At 35.9% G+C, this 21925-nt stretch overlaps 1 long non-coding RNA gene across 1 annotated transcript; it reads right to left on the bottom strand.

Annotated features, from left to right (window-relative positions):
* Nucleotides 1-55: 55 nt before the first annotated feature.
* LOC120590871 (uncharacterized) lies at nt 56-12559 on the bottom strand. Its single transcript, XR_005649790.1, has 3 exons — nt 9828-12559; nt 9411-9523; nt 56-496 (listed from the first exon to the last, which is right to left on the bottom strand). It is a non-coding gene; the product is annotated as an uncharacterized LOC120590871 (long non-coding RNA).
* Between the last annotated feature and the right edge of the window lie 9366 nt (nt 12560-21925).

Raw genomic sequence — 21925 nt, 5'->3', positions numbered from 1 at the left:
AATACGTTTACCTCATCCTCTCAAGAGGGAATTGAAAGTATCCTAGACTAGAAACTGTATTAGGAGACAGCTGCAGTCATTCTCAACTCTGATATACTCAACTCTGTGATCGAAAATTGTGTTTTACCACTGAAGTCACGAGGCATGAGAGTTCCTAATTCAATCAGTTTTTAAACAGGCTTATGAAGACATCATTTTTCAGTAATATATTTCACATAATTTCTGGTTCTGAGACCCCCATTCTACCTGATGCCAAAAACTTAAGGTGAAATTAGTAAAATTCAGTGATTTCACACTTATTTAGGTTTAACACAGTCATATTGGAGGGCCACCCTTTCCCTGGGCTTTGATGCTTCTGGGGCTTACACAAATGCTGCGGTGGTGTGAATGAGCATGAGGAGAGGAAGATGTTCATTCACTGATCTGCTGAGGTCTTGGCTGGCTTCCTGTTCCACACATCACCCCTGTCTTGTACAAATAGAGTCACATGCAGGATCTCCATGGATTGGTGGTGAGGGTACGAGAAAAAGAGAAGAGCACAGCAGTTAACAAACAAAAATATTATCCCACCGTACAAGGCTAATCAAACATTGCTTGATACTCAGAAGTGCTAGGGTGAAGGAGGGAAATAAGACTCCAACTCTTGTAAAATTAAAAGTCACTTATCTTCAGATTTCTTTCCTCATATAGGAAGCCTACCAGGGAGTATATATGCAGTTGCATATATTATGTTCATAGCAAAGCAGAAACTAGAAAGAATAAGCTCCTGAACATTACTCCAAGTGACCAGAAGAGGGCATCTAGCACAAATGAATGAAATAATTATGCCAACATAATGTTCTAAAGATTTCTCTTGGACTCTACTATCTGTACTTTACAAATCAATTTATTTTATGTGTCCACTGAAAAATTCTTTTGATCTAAGGATAATTGCGATTACACATTCTTTTAGATGACAGTCTTGTATTATATAATATCCCAGGTGGCTGAGATACTCATTTTCCCATGCAGGACACAAGAACAAGTCCATAAGAATATAATTTCAGAGGGAAGAATTTATTTTTATAGACAGTTTCTCAAAATGCACACTTCAGAGGAATTAAAATGTGTTTAAGCAATTGTTCAGAAGAGGAAACACTCATATTTATTGAAACCTTCTTGTAAGAAAAAAATTTCTGATTTGTTTTCTTTCCTTCATTTCTTACACAAGTATGTGGTTTGGTTCAAATTGTGAGCTCAAAGAATTCAAGCTCAAAGAATTCAGGTTCAAAGGATTCATTTCTGAGCACACTAAAACAGAGGAAAGAATATTCTATCATCAGACAAAATGGGTCACTATATTTCCCAGGAAAAAAAAATGGAACTTGAATTCTATGTATTTCCTTTCAGGCCTAGCATAGACATAAACAACAATAAATTGGCCAACCATATTCTTCAGGCATATAATTTTCTTTCTTCCCAAAGTGGACACTCCCTGGGAAAATACAAATAAGTTCTAATTTCAAAGCTCTTCAACACAAAAAGAAAGTAGGCCACCTTAACCAGAGTACAAAATAACCTTTTCCAAGAGGACTTGAATGAGCACCTCATTATCCAAGGAAAAAATACATACCAAGATTTTTTTACTACTTTATTTTGTTTCATTTTTAAATACTTTTTATAGCCATGAGAAAAACATATTGATGAATGGATTTTTCCAAAATAAAACCATTATGTCTTAATTTTAGCCTGAAAGTGGCTCCCATTTCCAGTATTTTAGAAATAATAACATCGTGGCAGAGTGTGGCTGAGAGACTGGCTTGGGGGGCACAAAATGTGTTCAACTTCGGGGGTAATCTTTCCATCCACAAGGGATTTTATACTATAAAATCACCTACAAATTCCAAACTGTTTCTATTCCATTAGATATAAGAAAATCTCTATAATTCAAGGAGATTTTGGTTTAATTTACATTATAGTAATTGTAACCAGCTTTCAGAAACCTAATTATTGCCTATTGAAAGGAAGTACGTTTGATCTAGGCTGACAGTTCGCGTTTCATGTTAATTATAATAATAAACAACAGCATTATTGAGTGATCCCTATGTGCCATTATCCTCTCAACTACCTTCAGGACAGTTTTTATTATCCCCATCTTATAGAAGAAAAGACAGTGGGGGCTCAGAGATGTTCAGTAACTATCTTTAAGTGCACAGCAATTAGTGGAAGAAGTAGAATTGGTGCTAGCTGTGTCTGACTCTTAAACCTGTGTCTGCCTCCACTATGCCTCACTTCTCCTTAATTGCATAAATTAATTTAACAAATTGAAGCACAAATGTCATTTTCTCTTAATAGTAACAGTGATTACTTTTCTAATTTTCTCTTTTTAAATTTAAGGTAGAAAGGGGTTGTTAAAGAGCAAATACATTTTTTATTGTCCCTGATAAGAATCCAGAAAGTATCATGAATTACTATAAAAAGTACACTTGATTTACTAGGCTGAGTGCACAATACTACATATATTTTTCTAAGATATCTTGTTATTAATCAACATTGAGGCATTTTGTCTATATATTTATTTGATTTTAAATCCAGGTAAAAATCTTGTTTTTAGATACAACTCGTAATTATCTAATAAACAAGTACTTGAAACAACATATCTGTGATAAAATACAAATTTCAAGAGTTTCAAGTAGATTCTCTCGAAAATCTGTACTCATACTCAGAGGCCCACAATTTTTTAAAAATTGCTTTCATGCACTTTGTCAAGTTCAAACTAGGTGACGTGCTTTAAAAAAAATCTAGGGCTTATTTTTAAAAGATTAGGTACATAAAATCTCAGAAGTGCATACAATCCTTTTAAACAGTTGCCATCTTCCTGAGAGTCACCAGTGTCAAAACAACAGGCAAGGTTTTCCATGTGGTCACTGGCTACCTGAGCCATTCATTGGCAGGATCACTCAGGACCAGCTGAGTCTTGGGGAAAATACCCAGAAGATGAATAGACAGAAGGCAGAATTCTCGGGGCTCCAAGCCATCTCATACTAGGCCTTGCCTCTGGCTCCTTCCCTCTCTGACAGGTTGCAATGGTGAGACCGTCAGCCTGATCCATGTATCTAAAAGGAGTCTGTGTAGGAGGCTGATGTGCAGGTCAGAGTGGAGTTTGTCCAGGCAGATGCAAGGCCCAGGGTTTTCTTATTGGTCTCCCTACCCCTCGTGGACCTGGATGAAATCCTCATCTTCTAGCTGGGAGCTGGCTCAAGGGCTTCTTAGCTAGTGGGAATGGTAGGATCTTGCATTCCCTCTGACCAGTCATTCTACTTATTCTCTTTAAATGAGCTACCTCAGTGCCTTAAGAAAGGGAGTCCCCACATTCTGTCCTGCTGTACCCACCCCAGCTTGTTCTCTACATTGGGGTTGTCCCTGGGGCAGGTGCAAAGAGCTGGCTGTGGGGAGAGGCACCCTAGGAGGAACCAACCCAGGTTCCAAGTTACCTGTGTGGCAGAGTCCCCTTGTCCTTTTATCCTCCTTCCATCCCAGCCTGCTCACCTCTGAGGCTTCTTACCTCTGAGGCCCCAACCACTGCCTCCAGCCTTCACCCTCTCCATCAGTCAGCATGGTAGAGTTGTTCCAGCATTTCCTCACTTACTGCCTATGTGGCATTGGAAATCACTTTACCCCTCTGAGGCTGAGTTTCACATTTTATGCAATATATGAATTGACGTGTAACATTATATAAGTTTAAGGTGTACAACATGCATCAAGTCATCATGCTGTAAGTCTTAAACTCACACAATGTTACATGTCAGTTATATCTCAATAAAACAAACAAACAAGATCTGACTGAGGAAACAGGTTGAAAGGTGCTTATAAATTACTGGACTGAGGGACACATGGCAGATAGAACTATTAAGATATTATCTTTGAGAATCGTCTCAAAAAGGCAACATTGCACTGTCGTTGAAATGGGAAGTTTTGTCATCTGTAAAGGAAAATAAAGTGGGATCCCAATCTCATTCTTTATACCAAAAAGAATACCATATTTTTAAATACAACAGCAAAAAAACATAAACAAACTGAAAATACAATTCTGCCTAGAATAACAGCACTATAAACAAAGAAGAATATTTGCAACACACAAGGAAAATTTTAAAAGCCTATTCCATTAATACATAATTAACTAACATAAATCAAATTGAAAAGACTAATAATCCACAAGACAAGGGATATGAACACTTAACAAGACTGGAAATGAAAATTAATTTATCCTTCATATATACTTGAATATGAGCTAAAAGCTGTATATACAAAGATATTCATTGCAGCATTTTTTAGAGTAGCAAAAGATTGGATAGAATTTAAGGATATATATGTAAGGCTAGTTACGCAAATAAACCTCTATAGAGATAATAAACACTGTGTAGACATTAGTGAAACCAACAAGGACACTATACTTGTACTGATATGTAATGGTTGCCAAGACAGATAAATGGATATATTACAAAAACAAAAGAATTTTGATACTATATTTCTGTTTTTAGGATATTTACGTATAATTGTATCCATATGTATATAACATACACAGACACACATACACACATACGTATATGGGATACACAAGAAATTGGTAACAGATACTCAGGTAAACTGATATCTAAGGGACAGTGGTAAAAGTGAAATTCACTTTTCACTATGTATCTTTTAAGTCTACCTTTTGAATTTGTAGTATATGCATGATTTACTTATTTTTCTTTAAAAAAAGTAGGGGCTTTGAGGTCAAGCAGCTCTGTATCAAGTCCCATTTCTACCACTGTAGGCAGATTACTTAATCTCTCATCTTTATAATGAGGAAATTACCCTAAGTAGAAAGTGTTTGCTATTTTTAAAAGGACTCATCTATAACAACAGTATGGCTTGCTTGCGCTAGATTTTTCAGGCATTTTGATGATACATAGCATACTCGGGGCAATGGCTTCCTAGATGACATGTCAGTTGTAGTTTTGCTACCTAGCATCCCTTTCCCTTCTTCTGGCAATCAGACTGAATATTCCTCTAGAGAACTACCATTTTCCCAATCCTCAAACCATTTGTTTTGAGTTGTCTATGCTTGGTGCTGGCGATTGACATGGAACTTAGACCTGGCCAATCAGAGCTTTGCATCCCCTGGTCATAAGAAGCAACAGTTTTGCAAAACCGTCAACATACCATGAACAGTGCTATTCTCAATTGCACTTTTTTTCTGCCCAGACCCATATAAATATACATTGGCCACTGGTATAGAACATATTTCATCTTCTAGGTGGACCCCAACTTATCAGGAGTTGACTTCCAGCTAGTGTCATAAGTGCTGTCTTCAATAAGCCATTTCAATCTATGAGGCCAACTGCTTCTGTGCAATGAGGTACAGGGTACGATCTACAAATCTTGTGAGAATCGGCACATTTACTTCTTTTAGTAAAATTTTGCAATGTTTTGAAGTGCGAAGTATTTCGCTTTCAGGTGTGGCTTTGTAATTAGGGCTCTGTGGTATCTGGGATCAGATTTTATGTATGGGCCTGGAAAAAATGTTTTAAGTAAGATGGAACATGAGGCAAATTAGTATCCCCAGGTAAGGTGACTACATCAGCAAATCTCACCACAGGTTTTTAAAGCAGAGAAAGACTACAACTTGGGGTAGGAGGGACTATTTTTGCTTTCATGAGAGGGTCAGTGGGTATAGTTTTGGGATAAGCAGAATTTTCCAAATCCTCCCAAGGATCACCTCTCTACATCTCAGAATCTTACATTTTCCGAAGCAATGCATTTTCACATAAGAAACCTGGCAAGTCTTTGAATTTGACCTGTGTTGTAATTTAACAAGCCATAGAGTCAGACTCAGTGATTTCTGGCTACCAACAGCTTCAAGAAAGAAGTTTCGTTTAAGGCTTAAAATTCCCTGGTTCTCTAACCACACTGTGTGGACAATTTAAAGCCCTGAATTTCTCATTTCTCTCTTTAAAACTCTCCAGTGTAGTTTGCAGCAGCCAGTTTACCTAGCTATCGGGTCCTCATACTGTGAGATGGCCCTTATCACTCAGTTACTAAAGCCATGCTTTCTATAGGCACTCAGACCAAGTAATACGAGTTGTAACTTAAGTACCTCTTTCACCACCAGCTGTCAGAGATTATTACTATAGCATCAATTAATGTTTAGTCGATGCTCATTTTCTTTGAATCTCAGCAGGTTAAATACCTAACCTACTGCCTCAAACACTATTATCAATCAGGATTCAGTCACAGATAAGAGAAGACACTGTTTAAGATGAAAATAATTTAAATCAAGGGATTTGGTCCTTATAAAATCACTGAAAAAGATGGAGACCTGAACTCTGGCTTCCAGAAATGATTTCAGAACAATTCTGTAACACTAGCCCACCACGGAAGCTGCTACGTTGACCACATTTACAAAGGTTGGGAATCTGGAAGCTGTCCCTGAAACTATTGCTCTGGGAACACTTACTTAGTGCAATCCAGGGATCTGGTAGGTGCGGCTGTCAGCTCCAGAGCCACCTTGCACCTTCTAGGCTCTGTACTACACCCCAGCACTGCAAAGCTACTAAACAACCTGGGGGGCCTCTTCTGCAGCAAGGAATCCCAATTCCTGTACAACTATGCTTGCCAACAAAATCAGAAGAAACTAAAGAATTTCTGCCTTATGCTGTTTTCAAATTTTGTTTACCGCCATCTGATTACAGAACCTAATTCATTTTAATTTAATTTAATTTTAATTAGTTTCAAGTATATAGTACATTGGTTAGACAATTATATCGTTTATAAAATGATCCCTCTAATTGCTCTTTCTCTCCTCTGGCTCTCCACCTAGCCATTACATTAATGCTAACTGCATTCTCTACGCCATGCTCCTCATCCCCGTGACTATCAACTACTGATTTGTACTTCTTCAACCCTTCACCCTAATTCTTGAATCCTAGCTTCCAGGGTCTCTGTGAGGTGTAGATTTTAGTTTTCTCACCTCTGCAGTTCGAGAAGTCACATGAGGGGGCTACATCCCCCATAAAATCCCAGAGGAAAATTCTAATAAGCTTGAAAAAGTGACCTCATTTATTCTTGGATTTGTAATAAATGTGGTTCTTGGATGCTTCATATTTACAAAATGTTAATAAGCTGCATTCTGAGTTTAAAATCAGTGCAAGCACAATGTTTTTCCCAGCTAACTTCCAATGAGTTGGGCCTGTACTAGCTCTTGAATTTCCTTTTCTATGTGGTTGGTCAAGGGCTGAATTCTAAGGAAAGCAAATTAACTTCTAGGGATTTGTGAACTGAGAGATTCTATAAATATCCCTTCACATAATGTTTAAGTTTATTTAAAGAAGTTTTAGGGTAAAGTTTCACGTCTCACTGGAAGGGGTAAGGAAATATTTCAAATACTATAGATATAACAAAGTAATTTTTTTGTTTTATCTGTTTCTTAGAAAATGTATAGATCTTTTTATTTGCATTAACTGATAAACAAGGCAAATTATATCCTGATTAGGTAATTTTCAAAAATATTAAATATTAAAGTGACTTATGTGCAAGGGAAAAATAGATGGATGAGAGCCCAGCAGCCCACTGAAGACTCCACACAGCAGCAGACCGGTTTGTGAATAAAGTCAGTATCTGTAAATTCTCAGATGAGATCTGCACAAGCACATCTCATGGTTTAGTGTTTTTCAGGTATGCATTAATCAAAGAGAAAAACGTTATACTTTTTAATTGTTTATGTTAATGGTTTGAGCTTTAAAAGCAAAAATAAATTGTGCACACCTATAGTCAATGGATTGAAATAAAAATAGGGAGGAAACTAAAGGTATTGTAATCACTTTTAGAACTTAATAATGCATAGCAGTGAAACACTATTTAAAATTTAAAACTATTATTACTTAATTGCTCTCTACATCCTAACTATGCTTTGGAGATAAACCAGCGCATTTACAAATAAACTTTTTAAAATTAACTTTTGCCCTTAGGGTACACCATTTGCAATTTATTTACTGACATTTATATTCTGCATTTTTATACATTTGTTCCACATATTGTCAACTTGGAAAGAACAACACGGAAATTCAATTTCAACTCAAATTCACTGAGAGATGACTGTCAAAGCCTGGGTCTGGACACTGTGGCTGAGAACCATGTGTTCAGTATCCTTACACGAGCAGTGATGCTGTACCCTGTGGTCCCTATCATCGCCTCAGTTCCTCATAGCTTTGCAGTTTCCAGTCCTCTTCTTAGCATGATCTGAGTGTGGTCTTTGTGCTTATATATCCAAAAGAGTATAATTTAATAAACGAATTATTATAATAGTATAAAAAACAAACAAACAAACAAAAAACAAGAGGAATAAGGAAAAAAGAACAAACAACAGGTTAAGAGAAAAGGGGACCCCATAGCATAGGTTAATAAAATTCAAAGTTCGGTTTGAAGAAAACATATATCTTGTTTTTTCTGCTGAGTGAATCCATAGATAAATCTCTTCTTCCAACATATGGGCTTGAACTAACCCACCAACTTTCCAACAGACTAATGTCTCCACCCAGCTACTCATTCCAGAGTTATAGTTATTTAGTCAAATGCCTTGGCCATTCTAAGAAAATTCCACAAGTAACAATTACTGTACTTGGCAGGAAGCCTGGTAATACCCGGCTAGAACTTTATTATTTTGTTGATTTAAAAATACATTTGTAAAATATTTTCCAGATTTATTGTTACTTAGGAAAGTGTATTATCAAAATATAAAATAAAGAGCTAAAAGAAGTAATTTAGCTAATAAATAGATAATATTCTAAATCAGTATATTATTTAGTTATAATCTAAATATAGTTGAGTCCCTGTCCCCAAATGGCCTACTCTCAAACAGTAAATAAAAGCAACTGGAATCTTTACTAAGTCTCTTGGTGGGGAAAATGCCTAAAAACAAATAGTGTATACTTAATACAAGTCATAGGACATAACATTCTTCTTCTTCTTTTTTTGGATAATTTTCTTACTCCTCATCTCTTTACAATACTCGACTTGGTCCCTTAACGTGGTTCTCCCACTGGCACCCTTTCTCTATCATCTTTCTCTTTCCAGAAGAGGCAACCTTCTACAGTCCCTTACCAACAGCTCCAGCTGTCTTCAGAGACTGTCCATGCTGAATGTATCCCTCTATCAAGTTTATTCTCGCTCTGCACTTTGACAGCTTTTCTCATAAGAATTATCCTAACACCCAAATTCTGCAATGAAAATGAGATTCACGTGGTAAGAATTTTTTTATCCTTAGAATAAAACAAAGAGGTGAGGGAAGCTATTGATATTTGCAAAGTAATTCTATCTTCTCTATTATCCTTAGCCCCATTAGATCATATGTACCACTACCAAAAGGAGAATGCCATGTTTGCACAACTCACCACTATCACTCATCACATTCCAAATTGCTTTTCTTGTTCTTCATTTGGGCCAGACAAGCTTCCCACCAGGCACTCGGCAAAATGTACCATGCATATGTCCACTTAAGTTTCTCCTAGAAAATTGGGAAATGTATCAGCAATAGAGTTTTAATGCCCATCACATACTAAGGGTCTTTGTTTTCATAACATGAGGATGAAAGTAATTTCACAGAATGCTTTCTATTACACAGGCACTTGACCATTGATGACCTACAGCAACACAACTGAGGCAGCACGGGACCAAGCCAAGCTACCGAAGAGTTGGGGAATCAGAAGGGGCCCAAAAAAAATTTCCTCTCATTCTGAGTGCCATAAAATGTAGGAAGTCGAGTAGCTAGAAAATCATACTGGAGTTAAATAAGCATTAGTACTCCCTACTTTGGTTGGCACTCCTCTGGCAAGACTGGGGCTTCTTAGGGTCAGAAGCCTCACTTTAAAGCATCCTCCTTTAAGAAGCTGAGTCAGCCTTGCCTCATTCCCTTCTCCTCGAATCTTCTCCAGATCTGGGGTTTGGGCTCATTCATCTGCAGTGTTCCTGCAGGGCGGCTATATTTATCTTTTGGTCCACTTCAGCCTGTTTAGCTTCACTAATCACAAAAATACAGGGGGACTCTTGTATACTATAATCAATTTGGGACCTGTTTAATGTTCTCTCAAGTCTAAGATTTTTAGTAATTCTTTGTGATCAATAATTCCCTCAGGAATTTGACCCAGTCAATTCTGAGTCTGTATCATTCTCAATTGCCTCCTTGAAGGTGATTGATTTCAGTGGTTTTCTATAGGAATGCAAAGGCAGAGTTTTTACCACCTCACAGTTATGAACTTGACATACGAATTCCAGCAACTCTCCATCCTGCCGCATACTCATTCTAGAGCTGTGAGGAAGTACACTATGGAAGGGAAAGTACTGTGTGGCTTTGAGCCCATTGGAACCATAAAGAACATTTTTCTGTCTCCAAGGAGGTCTACTAAAGCAGATTTAAGTCATTCACTAACCACACCTAAAATTCCATTTCTTGAGTTCCTGGTGAGACATCTCCTTTGAATTTCTCAAATTCCTAGTGGCAAGTAGCCTGTACCAGTAAATCCAGAAACTGACTTCAAGTCTCCTAGGAGAAGCCATGTTCTGAGGACATGAGGTTTTTGGAAGGGGCGTAGAGACATTAAACTAATAAGAACATGTCTATTATCATTTTCTTTTCTTTCAGGAATTATTTCAAGAAATTGAGAGTCTGTTGAGAATAGATTAAAAACCAAGCTCCTGGATACCCTCACTACAATGTTGCACAAATCTAGTTCTACATTTAGAGTATCCTGTCCCCGAAACTGACATCTCTACAACATTTCCTTGGCTTTTAGTATTATTCTAAAAACCATTGGAACTTGTTCTGGGGCCATTTCCTTCTTATAACTATTCTCTTAATAGTCTGTCAGGCATGGGGTAAATGTTTAGTTCTAGTGATTGTTATACACTAGGCTCAAAATTCCAAAAGCCAGTCCCTAACACATAACTGAAATAGAACCTAGGTTCCATACTAACTCTGAAGTATGTCAATTCAATAAACGACAGTTAATTATCCTAGTAGTCATTAAGCAATTAGAAATTTTACTCAGCCTCCAGGGAAAATGTCAAAATAGAGAACAAATACTTTAGACATAGCCAGTTTTCTTTAAAAATCTCTTTAGACATCACACTCAGTCTCAATGTCTAGCCAATATGAAATAAACACTGAATATTTAAGACAGATCTCCATTCTCTTACAAAGTGATACGGCATAGCCTCTCAGAAATTAAACTGGAGTACCATAAAGATGATTAAGTGTAATGTAGTATATTGTAGCAGTATTTCATTTAGTGGTTCCTTAGTATCATAAGGAAAATGTATCATTTACTTCCAGAAATGATCGACTTGGTAATATCCATTTACTTATAAGAAAATGAGTAAATTGTGTCAATTTGTTCTCATTCATCACTTGTTTATATAGCTGATTAGTACAGTAACTTGTTTGTTTATTTTTTTGTTCCTATAGCTAGTTGCAAGGAACATTTTTCTTTTTTGAAAGCAAGCCTTTAATGGAGACACTTAGAGAAAAGCCTATTTGATTGTGTACATAAGTGTCAACACAAACAAAGTCTGTTGTAGTAATTTGTGGATTTCCTGTGGTTTGCTTGCAAGATTACTAAATGATCATTTAGCACTTCACATATGAAAATATCCCCATTTGGATTGCAGCTGGAGTTCCTCTTAGCTGGGGCCCTGTTATTTCCCAGAACAAGTCACAGCGTTTTGTAGAGCCCTATCTCAAAGCTTATGCAAGCATTCTGCCACATAAACTTTGTGATTTCATGTTAGGTTATCTTAAAGTACTTCTCTTCCTCACCTTATTGACAATTCACCATGCATTCATTGTTGAGCTGCCCAAACGCCATTCTTAACAAAGGGCAGCTCATAAAATACCAAGTCCTAAGAAGATGTGATTAACTGCTCAGTTAAATGAATTATTCAATTTACAAATGATAATTTAAACAGGGTAATTCTAAAACTATTTAGTCTGCCATAAAATTGTTTTGTTTACAATTAAGGTACCCTTACCCTTTTTAAATGAAGAAGCATGTAGGTTTTGGTACATGTAAATGTGAGGGCTTGACTAAAGCCAGTTTGGTGTGGTCAAGTGTTGGGCAAGATTCCCTATTCACCTCCGCCAAGACCCTGTCATTTTTTGTGAGATTAAGGTTCCAACTGCTTCAGCCCAAGACCTCTCTGGAGCAGACACTCCGCTATTCTGGTTAAATTATGCCCATTTCTTTCCCAAGTGAGTAAATACTTAAGTTCCCATGCTGAGACAGTTGAAGTGACTTTTCATTTGGCACACTGATTTCGGGAGTGTAATACATGTTTGCTGAAACCATGCTGGGCTGGGACAAGTACTTTTATGATTACTACTTATTAACATATATTGAGAACAGATATTGTACTTGGTCTGCACATAATACATAAAGGAAATCATCATTCCTACAGACAGAAATAAGCAGCTTAATGAATTTGTTGAGGAAATTTATATCCTTATGGAAACATATTTCAGTTAGGAAGACAGACATTGAACACATAATTACAGGTGAGGCTAGCTTTACAAAGAAGTGCAGTATACTATGTATATGCAAAAAGAAGGAGCTGACCTTGTCTTGAAGTTAAGGGAAAGCGTCCAGAATAAAATGACATTTGAACTGTGTCTTGAAGAATGAGAAAAAGTTGGCTAGAAAGTAAGTAAAGTGTGGTTCATGCAAAAAGGCCCTGATGGGCAAGGGCGTGACAGTTTGGTCTGTAAATTTCAATGAATAGTAGCAGTTTAAAGGAGGTGAGGCTGTGGGGAGATGGGGGTGGTAGTGGCATAGACCCTGCAGAAGTAGGCAAGGGCAGGGTCTATCCGACTATAGTATGGATTTTCTACTTTACACTGACGGCAGTGAGATTCTCCTAAATTGTTTTCATAACAATAATGGCATGGTTAGATGCGCGCGGCAAAAAAAAATCACCCTGGCTGCAGTATGGAATAATGGGTGGAGGGCATAAGTAAATGTTGGGAAATTGATGAGAAGGCTATTGCCCGAGAGAGAGATAACTGATGACTGAACAGGGGAATCTGAAATGAAGTAGAAATGTCCAAGAAAATAAAGGAGGGTCAATGGACCATATTTAGAAATGGATTAGATATTACTAAGATAAAGAACAGTAAAGGGAAAATTTTGATGCAGAAAAGAATCAGTCATGGACCATTATATATTAAAAGTTTTGGAATAAATATATGTGTATTTATGCATTATTAACTTTCCATTTAAAAATTACTTCCTTCTTATCTACTATTAAACAAAGAATACTTTAATGTGCACAAACACTACTACTGCCTCTTCTTACACAACTCTTTTCTTATTGATTCTGTGATGAGTTAAAGTTATTTTAAAAGTAAATAAAATACTTTAAACTTTCTTTTTATCTTTTAACTTTTTATGAATCATAATTAATTAGGAAGTATTCATATTTTAGATTAAATAGCAAGTGAATATATTTAGAAGTACCTGGTTATTTCTAATATTGTATGAGAAATAAATTATTTATGCTCTTTTCAATAGATTTTTTATGGTCAAAATTATTTTCTCCAGTAAACTTATTCATTCACAGATAGAATAAAGTATGTATCATATATGTTTCTGAAACAAAGATACAACTTAATGTATCTGTATTAGTAAGCCCAGGTGAAAGTAAAAGAACCACTTGGCTAACTCAAAAGATAGTGATATAACAGCAAGTGTATTATTTTAAGGCACAAAGTTTGAAATGATTTGCTATACAGCAGTAGTTAACTAATATGGTACTGTTTTCTCATAACATACATTCTAAAATTATTGATTTAGAATCATTTCTAGTGTCTCTTGATCTTTTTCATTTCTTATTTATATATACCAGGACTCTTTTGTAGTTTATCATTCTCCTTCTTAAATCTTAATAAGAAGAGTTTTTAAGAGAATATAAAGACAATAAATAAAATCAATTGTATTTTCATAAACTAGCAACACACATCAAGAAAATTAAGTTTAAATATTTTCATTTACAATAATCTAAAAACATATAGGATACTTAGGAATAAATTTAACAAGAGATGCAAAATTTCAACACTGAACACTATAAAACATTGCTAAAAAATTAAAGAAGACCTGAATAAAATGATATACCATGTTTACGGATTGGAAGATTCATATTGTTAAAATATAAATTGTCCCCAAATTGATCTATAGAGTCAATGTAGCCTCAATCCCAATTCCAGCAGTTTTTAGGTAAAAATAGGCCGTTTCCAAGTTGTATGTGGAAATCCAAAGTACCTAAAATGGTCAAAATATTTTTGGGAAAAAGATACAATTGGAGGGCTTTCACTAGCTGATTTGAAGACGTAGTATAAGGCTACAATAATCAAGACTATGGTACTGGCACAAGTAAACAGATCAGTGAAAAAGAATAGGAAGTCCAGAAACAGACCAGCATATGTAACAAATTGATTTTTTACAAAGGTGTCAAAGGACATATTGGAAAAAGAATAATCTTTTCAGCAAATAGTGCTGGACCAACTAGATATCTATGTGGAAACCAACCTCAATGCCTACTTCATACTCTACCCAGAAGTATTTTTAAATGCATCACAGACCTAAACATAAAGCTGAAATTATAAAGGTTCTAGAAGAAAACATGGAAGAAAATCTTGTGGACTTATGTTAGAAAAAGATTTCTTAGGCAGGCTACATAAACACTAACAATATAAAAAAATTGCTAAAATTGATCTTTATCAAAATTACAAACTCCTGTTATTCAAAAGATATTTTCAAAAATAAAAATGTGCTCTTCCTGGAGTGGCCTCAGCTGACCTCTCAAAATGGTTCACTATTCACTTGACCCAGAAAACCCCACGAAATCATGCAAACAAAGAGGTTCAAATTTTCCTGTTCACTTTAACAGCACTTGTGAAACTGCCCAGGTCATCAAGGTATGTATATCCAAAAAGTGACCAAGTAACTGAAGGATGTCACTTCACAGAAAAATGCATGTGCCACTCCATTGTTACAATGGTGGAGCTGGTAGGTGTGCCCAGGCCAAACAATGGGATTGGATGCAGGGTTGGTGGCCCAAAAAGAGTGCTGAATCTTTGCTGCACATGCTTAAAAATGCAGAGAGTGATGCTGAACTTAAGGGTTTAGCTGTAGACTCTGGTCACCGAGCACATCCAAGTGAACAACGGTCCCAAGATGCAGTGTGGAACTTAGAGCTGGTGTGCGGACGAACGAACCCCTCCATGAGCTCTGCCTGTTACGCTGAGGTGATTCTTACCGAAAAAGGGCAGATTGTTTCTAAACCAGAAGAGGAGGTTGCACAGAATAAAAAGATATCCCAGAAGAAACTGAAGAAATAAAAACTTATGGCCCGGGAGTAAATTCAGCATCAACTAAATGCTAATAAAAGTAAAAACAGGAAAAAAAAATTTTTTAAATAAATAAAAAGGTAAGCCCACAGAGAAAATATTTATAATATATATGTCTCATATAAATCTTGTATCCAGAATGCAGTAAAAAAAAACTCCTATATCTCAATGAGTATATTAAAAAATTAAAAACTAGGCAATTGATATATTTCACAAATGTGTAGCACATGAAAGAAATGATCAAAATCATTAGTCATTAAGAAAATGCAAATTAAACAATAATGAGATACCACTTCATATCCAATGGCTAAAACAGAAAAAGATCGAAATATCAGAGGATGTGGAACAATGGGAACTCTATACATGGCTGGTGTAAGTGTAAAATATTACAGCTATTTCTAAAATGTTTTGATAGTTTCTTATAAAATTAAACATGTAACTATTCTACAGGTGCAAGAATTCTACCTTTAAGTATTTACCAAAAAGAAATGAAAACTACAACCATAGTATAATTTGTAGATGAATATTCATAGCAGCTTTGTTCATAACAGCTCCAATCTGGAAAACAAATAAATAATGGTATGTTCATAGCATGAAATACTGCTCATTAAGAAAAATAAATGAACTGCTAATTGAGCGACAACATGGATGAATCTTACAGACATGCTGAGCAAAAGAAACACAAAAGGGTATCTGCTATATAATTTCCATTTACTTGAAGTTCTAGAGAAGATAAAATTAATCCAGGTGAAAAAAAACCCCAAAAACCAGAACTGTGGTTTCCTGGGGCAGGGGTGGAGTGGGCTCATGGGAACTTCTAGAATGATGGAAATATTCTATAAAGGCAAATAAACTTGTTAAAAGTCATCACACCATACACTTGAAAGTTATGCATCTTATTTTATATAAATTGTATCTTGAAAAAGTTGATTTATTTTTCAAAGAATCTTCTTGCCTTAAATTACAAAATAGATATTTAAAAAGTAAAGAACGGTCCTTTTTCCATATTTATAAAAAAATGCCTTTCTGCATGATTGTCTATATACAAATAGTCTGCTAACTTTTAAATTCTAATGTCCAAGTATCAAGCAGTAACAACAGTTACCACCTATTTAGTGTCTTATATAAGCTAGATTCTCTGCCATACACTTACAGACATTTCGTTCGCACAACAACCCTGCAAGATAGGTCTTATCTTCATTTTTGGTTAAGAAATCCAAGTCTCGGAATAGTTAAATAATTTGTCTAAGAACACCCTGTTAGTAAATAGTAGAAGTAGCAGTTATCCAAGGACTATCTGTCTCCATCAACCATGTTCTTTCTACAACTTGTCACCTTCCAGTTAACTTGTATGTCACACTTATCCCAAAGCCATTTACCCATGGGCAATGGGTAAACAGCCATTGCTAGTTTACTCACTTAACTGGCCTGGCCACAATCTTCTTGTCATGTAACCTTTAATGAGTCACTCATTTAATTGTCTCAAAAACTAAAACAGAGAAAGAAAATTAAAGAAACAAATACTTACCTTCTTTCAACTTCACATGGCAAGAGTTTAATATGGTGTTTATAACAAGATGGACCTGGATTCAAGATCTAGCTTTGCCAATTTTTAACAAAGCATGTTGCTTAATCTCTCTAAGCTTCCATTTCTTATCCATAAAATGAAATTATTAATAACCACCTCACAGGGTTATTGTGAGGATAAAATGAGGTAATACATTTAAGCACTTTGCATTGTGCCAGGAACATAGTAAAATAGTAAGAACATAAAAATGCTTATTATTGATGAGAGGACAGGTATTGTCCTGTTATAGAGGGTGATTAAATTGCTTATTCTTCTTATTATTGCATATTTCCTTATTATTTCCTTCTGCTAGGGATCCATTTAGCAAACTTGAAAAGGCTCTGCATATTCAACTCAATTATTTGGACATTGGAGATTCCTTAGCCACAGATAATTTTGATACATTCATTTTCCATTTGACATTTATTTAATGTTTCATTAATATTTCATTCAATCAATTTGATATTTTCCATATGCCATTGTTCTAGGCCCTTGCATTAATTATTTGCAAAAACTTATATAGACCATTGAGAATAAAGTATAAAAGCTATGTCACTGTCTTGTTCTCATAAGTAGCCCAGAAGAGTGGTCAAACTGTCCAGTGCCATTATGTGACCTATAGAAGACGCAATTTCCACAGACTATGAACTTCAGTTTTTCCCTTTTTATCTTCTACCTTCTAGAATAGAGCTATGAAATAGTTGAAATGTAAGAAAAGAAAGTGGATAGAGCCAAAGAAACTCATGGTTAGAAACAACCGTGCACTAAACTATAACTAATTGGGCCTGAGTTAAAAGACTCTCTCAGTTTTAAAAGCCATTATATTAAAATCTTTGATTCTTTGCTTATGTTATTTACTTGAGAGGAAGTAAGATAATACAATGAGTAGTACTCTAACAAGAACAGAAAGAGGAAGAACTATGATTCTCAAAACTGATCTCAAGTTCAATCAGGAAACAGGTTTTCATCTTCACAGTTCCATCAAAATCTTCCTTCCACTATGTCTCTGTTCCAACATATACAACACCCTCAAAGTTCTGAGAGCTATTGTTTTATAGGGGAGAAAAAAATTCCATATAATTTCCATTAGGTTGTTAGTAATTTGTTGTCTTTCTCCTCCTGGAAAACAGTGTACCTAGGGTTAAGTTAAAGCAGAAGAATGATTAATGGTGGATTGCAATCACTACACATGACAGGCAGATGAAGGAGACACTTCAGTTAAGCATAAACGTCCTCCTCACCTCTATCCTACCATTTCAGAGGATCACACCCAGGTTATATTAAATTAAATAACATTTAGGGATCTGGGACTGTGGAGCTGAATCCAGGAAGAGATGAAGAACAGGACACAAGCCAGGTTGTAGACCAGGAGCATACCTTATTCTATCAATTGAAAAAATAGAAATGACCCCCGTACACCCCACAGCATGAAGAACAGAAGCTTCCTTGTCATTGGACAGTCCATCAGGCCCAATCAAATCACTTGGACTTTACTTGTAGGCAGTTCTGCCAACTGGCTGACCCCTTATTTTTGTGGTCAATATGACCAAATTACTTTGAACTCTGATTCACTGAATTTCAAAGACTTATTCTCCTATCGTAACTTCACCTCTTCTCATTTTTTTCATTTTGTTATAGTGACTAACATTATTTACTCAATCATATATAAATATGCATTAAGGATGGCAGAATGAAATGCTTTTCCATTCCCTAGGGTTAAGTTCCACTTTTCCATTCCCTAGGTGGCCCAAGGGGATAGGTAACCAAACAAGATATATTTAAAATTCATTATTTCTGGAATTCTCCTACCCAGTCTGTTTACAAGATTTTTTTTTTTTCCCCAGTTCAGTCTTCACACACAGACAAGTGTGTACCAACTGTCTACTTTTTATATTTGGGTGAGTACTGGAAGTGGTATGTGGCAGAAGACAAGAATAAGGAGAAGGGAACACAAGCACACTGTTAACTTTAAGACTGACTTACTCCTCTCTTCCATTTTACTCCAAGTAAAAAGATTTCTGGTCCTTTATTACACTGTTACTCTTTCTGAATTATCTTTTTTAAGATGTGAAATTACCTTTTCTCAATTATTTTCCCTTTACAGATGTCCAACTTTATACTTTATTTTATTCTTTGTGATGCTTTCAAAATACATGACACCAAAACACATATGAACATTAGTCTTCACCAATGAACAAGATCTGTATGAGTTTCCTGAGCCCCAAACAAAAGATTTTATGCTCAACCTGGAGTCCTTTGCTTAAAGCATTGGTATTCTGGCTTAGGTCATTCAGTGACCTACTATATGGTTTGGGCCTTCTGTGTAACACTCCTTTCCAATTATATGAAATGAATTACCCAAAAATATAAATATAGTTGACAATATCAGGAACACAGACTTATGATAATTTTCACTTCTTGGTCACTGGGCCAGACATCACAATTTAAGTCCTTGATATTGATAGCCTAGAAGCTAAAAGAAGAAGAATTCCTTCTCTTTTCCTCTTATGGTATATATTGAAAAAAAAAAAAAAATCCGCAAAAAGAAAGTCTTAATGTCAAAGTGAAATCAGCTGTAGGTCTTACCAAAGCTAAAAAGCTAAAGATATCTTAATGTCGCTGCAGTTATTATTATTACTATATTATTATTTCAGTATTGAATAAACTGTGATTTCTCCAATATTGTGAATAATAGTTTTGTCATTGAACAGAGAGCACAATGTGTGTCTAGACAGTCTCCCATAGGGCTCACAAACACTTTCAATTGTCCCCAATGTGGTAGCCACATGTTTGTTTTTAGTTGGCTGAATCTTAAGCCAGAGAAAGTTTTAGAGAAAGTAGGAGAGAGAGAAATACAACAAAGTGTATCATTAGGACGTGTTACAAAGGGTAATGTGTTTTTCCCACTAAAGCAGTGTGTGTTTAAAAGAAAATAAACATTGCACACCATTACTGTTCTTGTTAGTTATTTATACTTGATATTTTTAAGTCTATTGGAGCAAATTTTTAAAAATTGGTAAACCTCATTCTGCTGTACATTTTGAGAATGAGTGACTCAATTGACATTCATTGATGCTCGTATGTGCCAGTCGCCATTATGGTACACTGTACTTCAGAGCAAAATGTGTTCAAGAAGTATTTGTAAAAGAAATAAATGTATATTGAATTTCATTGATGAGAAATAAGTAAAAAAGGGAAAATGGCAGTCTGCAGACTTTAGCACACATAAAATACATCTAATGTTTTAAAGTCTTATAGAAGTAGTTATTCAATTAAATATTAATAATCACAATGAAACATTATAGTGAATGAATTGAAAGTAGCTTGGATTACTTGGATATTCACAAAAATCAGAGATTTTAAAACTAGGAAAAATAATTCTTGATTCTTGATTCTTATAGGTAACTAAGAGCCAGGAAAAGTAAATCAGCTGTCCAAAGATACACAGTTTTTTTTATGCACGCACCAGAACTGGAAACAAGGGTATTTTATCTGAGATCCAGCATAAACTTTCTTTCCTCCCATTAGAAGCTACTGTGGTCTGCCACTCTGACAGCGTGACCTCCATAGCAGAGGTCTTCCCTCAGGGACATGTGGTCAAACACTAGCAGTTATAGGCTTCTCTCTTCTGGGGAATACGCTCACTGTTCATAGGCGTATGCGGTTTTTTTTTTTTTTTCACATGAGAGATAATTATATTCTCTCTCATCCTGCTTCTCCTATAATTTGGCCTGTCCACCCAAATTATATACACCTGCTTCTTTTGACTCTATCTTCTCTTTGTGGGTTTGGAGAAATTGAGTAGTTTAATTTTAACCACTGCATCGAGTCTGTAAAATGACAGCTAGAGATGTCTCTGATCTTCACAGAGAGAAATGACACTGTTGACCTGCCATCATTGGGTTTTGCACTTAATTTTTATCTTCATCATATAAGCAATAGGTTTGCCAATCCACTGGCAAGCTTCCATCTAATGTCGCTTTGTGACTAAAGATGCTGTGTGGTCATGGGCGAGCAAATCTAACTTGACTCAAAAAAAGCCAGACTTATCACCTTGGACTCAAAATTGTGTGATTAATTGGGAGAACCAGCCACAACTCCCTCAGTGTCAGTCAGGGTTCTCAGGTGGCAAACAACAGACATTGACTCTGACCATGTTAAGTCACAAGGAACACACTGGAAAAATGGAAGGAAAAGGTGAAGAAGCAGATCTTAGAAGGTATTGGTATAGAAGAGCTCGGAGACTCTATGTAGCAAGACCCCACAGACACTTTCTTCAGTAGTGGAAAGTGGGCTCCAATATTTTTGACCCTTGTGTCCTTCTGCTCAAGATTCAAATTCTAGGGAGCTAGTTTGATTAGCCAAGCTTGGATCTCATGACCACTACTTGCTGCCAGTCCCACAATTCAATGGGGGAGTGGAAGTTTCCCAAAGGAAAATACAGTTGTTCTTACCAGGAAAAAGGGAAATGGATGCTGGGCAGTCAAGTCAGCAAATGTCCACCACACCACAAAAATGTGGTGATTAAATATGGAGAGATAGAGACTAACAGAGATACCTGAATATTGAAGTATATCTAGACAACAGCCCAATGATACCAATAAAAGAGTCATTAAAATCTGGTTTTGAGTCACAGATCTAAATAGAGCCATTGAATGCCAATTTTTCTTTGATATGTTTCCAGCACTGCCCAAAATCTGAGTGGTATGTGAAGAACTGGTCCATTAAGCATCTCTTTCCAGTCAGCATTACCCACCTCCCACCCTATCCTCCTACCCATTCTCCCCTGGCCAGTCTTACTCTCTTCCTTTTTTTTTTTTTTTTTTAATCAAAATCTGAAACCCCGAGGCTGTTTCTTTAGTGTTCCTCCCCTTTAAGTTGGAAAATCAATCAACACCATAGGACTTCAACATTTAACAAATGGTGACTTAACTTTTTAAAATCCA

The sequence above is a fragment of the Pteropus medius genome, unplaced genomic scaffold (assembly GCF_902729225.1).
Source record: "Pteropus medius unplaced genomic scaffold, Ma_sr-lr_union100, whole genome shotgun sequence".
Classification (NCBI taxonomy): Eukaryota; Metazoa; Chordata; class Mammalia; order Chiroptera; family Pteropodidae; genus Pteropus; species Pteropus medius.
The sequence above is the reverse complement of the archived record's forward strand: the minus strand, read 5'-3'. Positions and strand labels throughout refer to the sequence as shown.